At 45.9% G+C, this 7,369-nt stretch overlaps 1 non-coding gene across 1 annotated transcript; it reads right to left on the bottom strand.

Moving 5' to 3' along the window:
- Positions 1-7,050: 7,050 nt before the first annotated feature.
- LOC119618638 (U6 spliceosomal RNA) lies at positions 7,051-7,157 on the bottom strand. Its single transcript, XR_005235014.1, has one exon. It is a non-coding gene; the product is annotated as a U6 spliceosomal RNA (small nuclear RNA).
- Positions 7,158-7,369: the final 212 nt, after the last annotated feature.

Genomic DNA, 7,369 nt, shown 5'->3' with positions numbered 1-7,369 from the left:
CTAAAAAAAAATTTAAAAATTAGCCAGGCATGGTGGCATGTGCCTGTAGTCCAAACTACTTTGCAAGTTGAGGTGGGAGGATCACTTAAGCCTGGGAAGTTGAGGTTGCAGTGAGCCGTGATCATGCCACTGCACTCCAGCTGGGGCAACTAGTGAGACCCCCATCTCTAAAAACAAACAAACAAACAAACAAACAGAAAAACTTCACTCCACAGATGGGGGATCTGAACTTGATCAATTTAGTCACCAACCTCTGGACCTCCTTTGGTGTGCTGAGAGTGGAGGAGAGTAGAAAGAGAACTAGATTTAGGTCCAAAAGACCTGCCCTCTGTCATTTACTGTGGGACCCTAAGCACAGCATTTCACTTCTCTGAATCTCCCTATAAAGAGGGAACACCACTTCATCCAGCCACAGCACAAGATGATTATAAGGACTATATGAAATAATTAGGAGACAGTGTGCCACCAATTATAAAAGGCAGAAAATCTTGATCATCAGTCGGGCACGGTGGCTCATGTCTGTAATCCCAACACTTTGGGAGGCCAAGGTGGGTGGATCGCTTGAGGTCAGGAGTTCGAGACCAGCCTGACCAAGATGGTGAAACCCCATCTCTACTGAAAATACAAAATTAGCCGGGCGTGGTGGTGCATGCCTGTAGTCCCAGCTACTTGGGAGGCTGAGGCAGGAGAATCACTGGAACTCAGGAGGTGGAGGTTGCAGTGAGCTGAGATCATGCCATTACACTCCAGCCTGGGCGACAAGAGTGAAACTCCGTCTCAAAAAGAAAAGAAAATCTTGGTCATCATTTAGTTTCTCCTAAAGAGAACTGTGCTGGGAAACCTTCCACCTAAAGTTTCTGCCTCTAAACAGAAAATCACATCTTGCATCTCATCCTTGGGACAGCTATATTATCAACATTCTTAACACTTTTTTTTTTTTTTTTTGAGATGGAGTCTCGCTCTGTCGTCCAGGCTGGAGTGCAGTGGCGCGATCTCAGCTCACAGCAACCCCTGCCTCCCAGGTAAAAGCAATTCTCCTGCCTCAGCCTCCCAAGTAGCTGGGACTACAGGTGTCTGCCACCATGCCCGGCTAATTTTTTGTATTTTTTAGTAGAGACGGGGTTTCACTGTGTTAGTCAGGATGGTCTCGATCTCCAGACCTCGTGATCTACCCGCCTCGGCCTCCCAAAGTGCTGGGATTACAGCTGTGAGCCACTGCGCCCAGCCTATTATCAACATTCATTCATTTGGTAAATAATTCCTGAGTCTCCTATGTGCCAGGAACACATTTTATCCAGCAGCAAAAGTAGACACAGTCCCTACCTTCACGGAGCATATTTTCTGGTGAAAGGACCATCCTCCTAACAGCCACCTTTTATTGAAGTCTACTACAATTTGAACACTTGCATGTTGTGTTTTAAATTGTGTGTGTGTGGTTTTTTTTTTTTTTTTTTTTTTTTTTTTGAGATGGAGTCTCACTCTGTTGCCCAGGCTGGAGTGCAGTGGCGCGATCTTGGCTCCCTGCAACCTCTGCCTCCTGGGTTGGAGGAATTCTCTTGCCTCAGCCTCCTGAGTAGCTGGGATTACAGGTGCGCACCACCACACCCAGCTAATTTTTTGTATTTTTAGTAGAGATAGGGTTTCGCCATGTTGGCCAGGCTGGTCTTGAACTCCTGACCTCAGGTGATCCACCACCACACCCAGCTAATTTTTTGTATTTTTAGTAGAGTTGGGGTTTCACCATGTTGCCCAGACTGGTCTCGAATTCCTGGGCTCAAGGGATCCACCCACCTCGATCTCCCAAAGTGCTGGGATTACAGGCGTGAGCCACTGCGACTGGCCTCCACGTTTTGTTTGTTTGTCTGCGGGGTGGGGTGTCGGGAGTTCCGTTTTTTTTCTAATGCTGATTTTTCAGCCTCTCAAGCTCCTCGCTAACTTGTCAGATTGAACCAATAGTGTTCTACTATGGTATAAAGTAAGCAATATAAGTCTAAGAAGGAAAGTCATTTGATTCTTAAAACACTGTATCACCCACATGGTGCTCAAGGTGTTTCACAGAAACCAGGTAAGTGGCTGTGTGATGTTCACACTCACCTGATCTGCCTTCCCTGGGCAAGCGGGAGCTCCCATGCCACCAGGTTTTTATTTTATTTTATTTTATTTATTTATTTATTTATTTATTTATTTATTTATTTATTTGTGAGATGGAGTCTTGCTCTGTTGCCCAAGCTGGAGTGCAGTGGTGCAATCTCGGCTCACTGCAAGTTCTGCCTCCCGGGTTCCTGCCATTCTCCTGCCTTACCCTCCCGAGTAGCTGGGACTACAGGCGCCCACCACCATGCCTGGCTAATTTTATTTTTGTATTTTTAGTAGAGACGGGGTTTCACCATGTTAGCCAGGATGGTCTCGATCTCCTGACCTTGTAATTCACCCGCCTTGGCCTCCCAAAGTGCTGGGATTACAGGCATGAGCCACCGTGCCCAGCCCCATGCCACCAGGTTTTTAAAGGAAATTTTAAAAATAGTAACTCTATTGATCTTTTGAAAGTAGAAATTGATGGCCAGGCACAGTGGCTCACGACGGTAGTCCCAGCACTTTGGGAGGCTGAGGCAGGTGGATCACTTGAGGTCAGGAGCTCTGGACCAGCCTGGTCAATATGACGAAACCCCGTCTCTACTAAAAATACAAAAATTAGCCGGGCGTAGTGGTGCATGCCTGTAATCCCAGCTACTCAGGAGGCTGAGGCAGGAGAATCACTTTAATCCGGTAAGTGGAGGTTGCAGTGAGCTGAGATGGTGCCAATGCACTCCAGCTAGGGCAACAGAGCCAGTCTCTGTTTAAAAAAAGAAAAAGAAAAAAAAATCAGCTGGGTGTGGTGTCACACACCTGTAGTCCCAGCCACTCCGGAGGCTGAGGCTTGAGTGCAGGAGGTCAAGGCTGCAGTGAGCCATGATCACAGAACTGCACTCTACCCTGGGAAACAGAGTGAGACCCTGTCTCAAAAAAATAAAATAAATAAAGTAAACATTAAGACAGAAGCCATTGCTATTTTTGACATTTCATGGGACCCTCTTAACACACCCAGGGGGGGATGCTGGGACCACTGTTTGGGAAACTCAGGTAAAACACACAGGGCTTTAAATCCTAACGTCATCACTTCCTGGCTGTGTGACCTTAAGTTGCTACACCCTGTTGGCTCTCAGTTTCCTCATCCATAATAGAGGATAATAATAGTTCCTAACTCCTAGGGCGGTTGTGAGAATTAAATGACATCCTGCCTATAAAGGCCTTAGCTTTGCACAGTCAACTCTCCGTGAGTGGCAGCCATTATTATGGAAACCAAAGGTGGGGGGTTGGGGCCAGAGCCTAGAGACCCTGGAAAGAACTGAGTACTATGCTAAGGGAGGGAAAGGGAGGGGAACGGAGGGGGCAGGGCAGGTTGCTGCCTCTGCAGCCCTCAGCAGAGGCCTCCTGCAACCCCTCTGGATGTGGCTTTTAGTTCTGGCAGGAGGTTATGAGTATCTGACCTGGAGGTGCTGCTACATGCCAACAGGAGAAGACCAGCTTATTAGAGGTTGGTGTTTTGTTTTGTTTTGTTTTGTTTTGTTATTTTGAGGCAGTGTCTCACTCTATCGCCCAGGCTGGAGTGCAGTGGCATGATCATAGCTCATTGCAGCCTCAACCCTCTGGGCTCAAGTGATCCTCCTGCCTCAGCCTCCCAAGTAGCTGGGACTAGAGGCGTCCACCACCATGCCGGTTAATTTTTGCATTTTTTGTGGAGACAGGGTTTCACCATGTTGCCCAGGCTGGTCTCAAACTATCCTCCTGCCTCAGCCTCTCAAAGTGCCGAGATTACAGGCATGAGCCACTGCGCCTGGCTGTGTTAGAGGTTTAGAATCAGGCAGCCACGTGGATATGGGGAGTGACGGAGAAAAAGGGTTCAAAATAAAGTTAGAGTCCTGGATGACTGGAGAGATAGCGGTGCTGTTAACAGAGATAGATTACATGGGAGATAGAGCAGTGGAAGACAAATGATAACACTTAGGACACAAAGAGTTCAGAGAGGGATTAAAGTGTAGGGAGTGTCCATGGAATTTTGGTACATGGCCACTTCTCGTCCTTAAATAACCTCTGAACCCACGGAAACATTATCTTTCCATATCACCCTAAAGACTGTGCAGCAGTGATGAGTAAAATGACTCTGACCTCAATTAAATCGAAATTCTAGGACTACACCAGCTCCTTTGCTGTTTCTTACTAACGCTCCTTTCTCTGGCTCCGATTCCCCACTTGCAGCTCAGACAGTGCCCTCTGTTGGAAACCTCAACCACAAATCCCCGTCCTCGACTCCATGGCGAGAAGGACCGAGAAGAAAACACCTCCCAGGAGCCTTTCACACACATCGTTCTCATTTTATCCCTGCAGTTGCTTGGTGAGGTTTCTGTGTCCAACCTGGGGAAGCTGAGGCAGCATGTCCCAATCACAGCCAGAGCACAACCGAGATTGGAACTCAAGGTGGCTGCCTTCAAAGCTTGTGCTTCACACCCTCTACCTAGCTGTGGCTGGAGGATGATTTGACAAGGGACTTCAAGATACAATCTCAAGGACAGAGGTTTATTTGACATGAATTGAAAGCCTTCCCACCTGAGTCTGTGCAGGGTATCATACCAGAAAAGGTAAGTAGCCACGGGGCTTTTAAGAGGATGACAGGAACACCGGAATCTTGCTGGATAGAGTCCAGAGGCTGTGTTCTTGGCTCGCCCTCCCACCATGTGACCCTGTCAAGCTCTTCCCTGTTCAGCCTCTCGATCTGCAGAAGAAAGTTCAACATCGAACTTTCCAACATTGACAACTGATCACAAGTGGTACTATCTTTCAGGAGGATGATTTTGGCAGTGCATACAAAATTTTAAAAAAGGGCACAACCAGTTAGCCGGGTGTGGTGGCACACACCTGTAGTCCTATCCCAGCTGCTCGGGATGCTCAGGTGGGAGGATCACTTGAGCCCAGGAAGTCGAGGCTGCAGTGAGCTATGACCACACCACTGCACTCCAGCCTGGATGATAGAATGAGACCTTGTCTCAGAAAAAAAAAAAAAAAAAAAAAAATACACACCCGCTCACTTCTTGGAATCTATCCTAAAGAAATATACACATAAGTGCATAGGATATACCACAGGATATTCACTGCAACACTTATGAGTAATAATGACCTAAATGTTCACCATCATGAGACTGCCTTGTGATACACTATACCTTGGGAAACTACACAGCAACTAAAAAGAATGAGGAAGAGCACATAGGTGGTAAAATGAAAGCATCACCAGTGATGTATGACTGAGTGTAACAAGAAAGGTTCATTAACAAAAAACAAATTATACATGGTGTAAGCCCATTGCTATATTTGTATGTGTATAATAAAAAAAAAATGTAAGGAGAGATTTTTCTTTTCCCCCTATGAAATGCTCTACTTTTTTTTTTTCTTTTTTTTTTTTGAGATGGAGTCTCGCTCTGTTGCCCAGGCTGGAGTGCAGTGGCGCGATCTCGGCTCACTGCAAGCTCCGCCTCCTGGGTTTACGACATTCTCCTGCCTCAGCCTCCTCAGTAGCTGGGACTACAGGCGCCTGCCACCACACCCGGCCAGTTTTTCGTATTTTTTAGTAGAGACGGGGTTTCACCGTGTTAGCCAGGATGGTCTCGATCTCCTGACCTCGTGATCCGCCCGTCTCGGCCTCCCAAAGTGCCGGGATTACAGGCTTGAGCCACCACACCCGGCCTGAAATGCTCTACTTTTATAATAAAATTTATTATTATTATTATTTTATTGGGTTGTTGTTTTTTGTTTGTTTTTTGAGATGGAGTCTCACTGTCACCCAGGCTGGAGTACAGTGGCGCAATGTCAACTCACTGCAACTTCTGCCTCCTGGGCTTAAGCAATTCTCCTGCCTCAGCCTCCCCAGTAGCTGGGATTACAGGCATGTGCTACCACACCCAGCTAATTTTTTATTTTTCGTAGAGATGGGATTTCACCATGTTGGCCAGGCTGGTCTTGAACTCCTGATCTCAGGTGATCCTCCCACTTTGGCCTCCCAAAGTGTTGGGTATGGTTTTGTTTTTGAGACAAGGTCTTGCTCTGTCACAAGTCATGGCACGATCACGGCTCACGCCTGACTGCCGTCTCTACCTCCAAGGCTCAAGCGATCCCCTGACCTCAGCCTCCTGAGTGGCTGGGACTACAGGTACACGCTACCACACCAGCTAATTTTTCTATTTTTTGTAGAGACTGGGCTTCACCATGCTACTCAGCCTGGTCTGAAACTCCTGGGCTCAAGCAATCTGCCTGTCTCGACCTCCCCAAAGTGCTGGGATTACAAGTATGAGCCACTACACCTGGACAATAAAAATTATTTTAAAACAATTTTTATCTGTAGGATGCTCTACAAGGCAAGTCTATCTGGGTCAGTTTGAGTAAGCAGTTTGAGTTCTTTATATATATATGTATATATAAATAATATATATAATATATATAAATTATGTAAATATATAAATAATATATATAATATATATATATGGTTTGTTTGTTTTTTTGAGACAGGGCTTACTCTGTTGCCCAGGCTGAACTGCAGTGGCACAATCACAGCTTAGTGCAGGCTCGACCTCCCAGACTCAAGCAATCCTCCCACCCCAGCCTCTCTAGTAGTTGAGACTACAGGTGTTCATCACCACACCTGGCTAATTTTTTATTTTTTGTAAAAACATGGTCTCCCTATGTCACCCAGGCTGGTCTTGAACTCCTGGGCTCATGTGATCCTCCTGCCTCAGCCTCCCAAAGTGCTAGGATAACAGGTATGAGCCACCTCACCCAGCAAGTTTGAGTTATTAAACTACCAATGGAACTGGATGAGAGATTTGCTTAAAATTCTTCAGATTCAGCTATATCTAGTGCTTGATGCTTCACCTTCACCCAATAACTTTATGAAATAGACTATCTGACAAGTGAAGACACTGAGGCCTCTGGACTCTAATTTTTAATTTAAAAAATTTTTATCTATTTTTTATGGAACACTTCACAAATTTGTGCGTCATCCCTGTGCAGGGACCACGCTAATCTTCTCTGTATCATTCCAATTTGAGTAGCTCTGCTGCTGAGCCAAGCACCAGAATCTAATCTTTAAGGCTTTTTCTACTACATAGATAATTGAATCCTATGGGTTCCCACAAAACTATTTATGTTCCTATTATCTGGGGTCTCAAACATATGAGGACATTTACCACACTGTATTGTAATTGTGTCCTCAAGCACAATACTACTCTAAATGTACTCTGTTGATTCTTTTTTGTTGGTTGGTTGGTTGGTTGGTTGGTTGGTT

Source organism: Chlorocebus sabaeus, chromosome 2 (assembly GCF_047675955.1).
Source record: "Chlorocebus sabaeus isolate Y175 chromosome 2, mChlSab1.0.hap1, whole genome shotgun sequence".
Lineage (NCBI taxonomy): Eukaryota > Metazoa > Chordata > Mammalia > Primates > Cercopithecidae > Chlorocebus > Chlorocebus sabaeus.
Note: the sequence above shows the minus strand (reverse complement) of the source record. Positions and strands in the feature narration are given on the sequence as shown.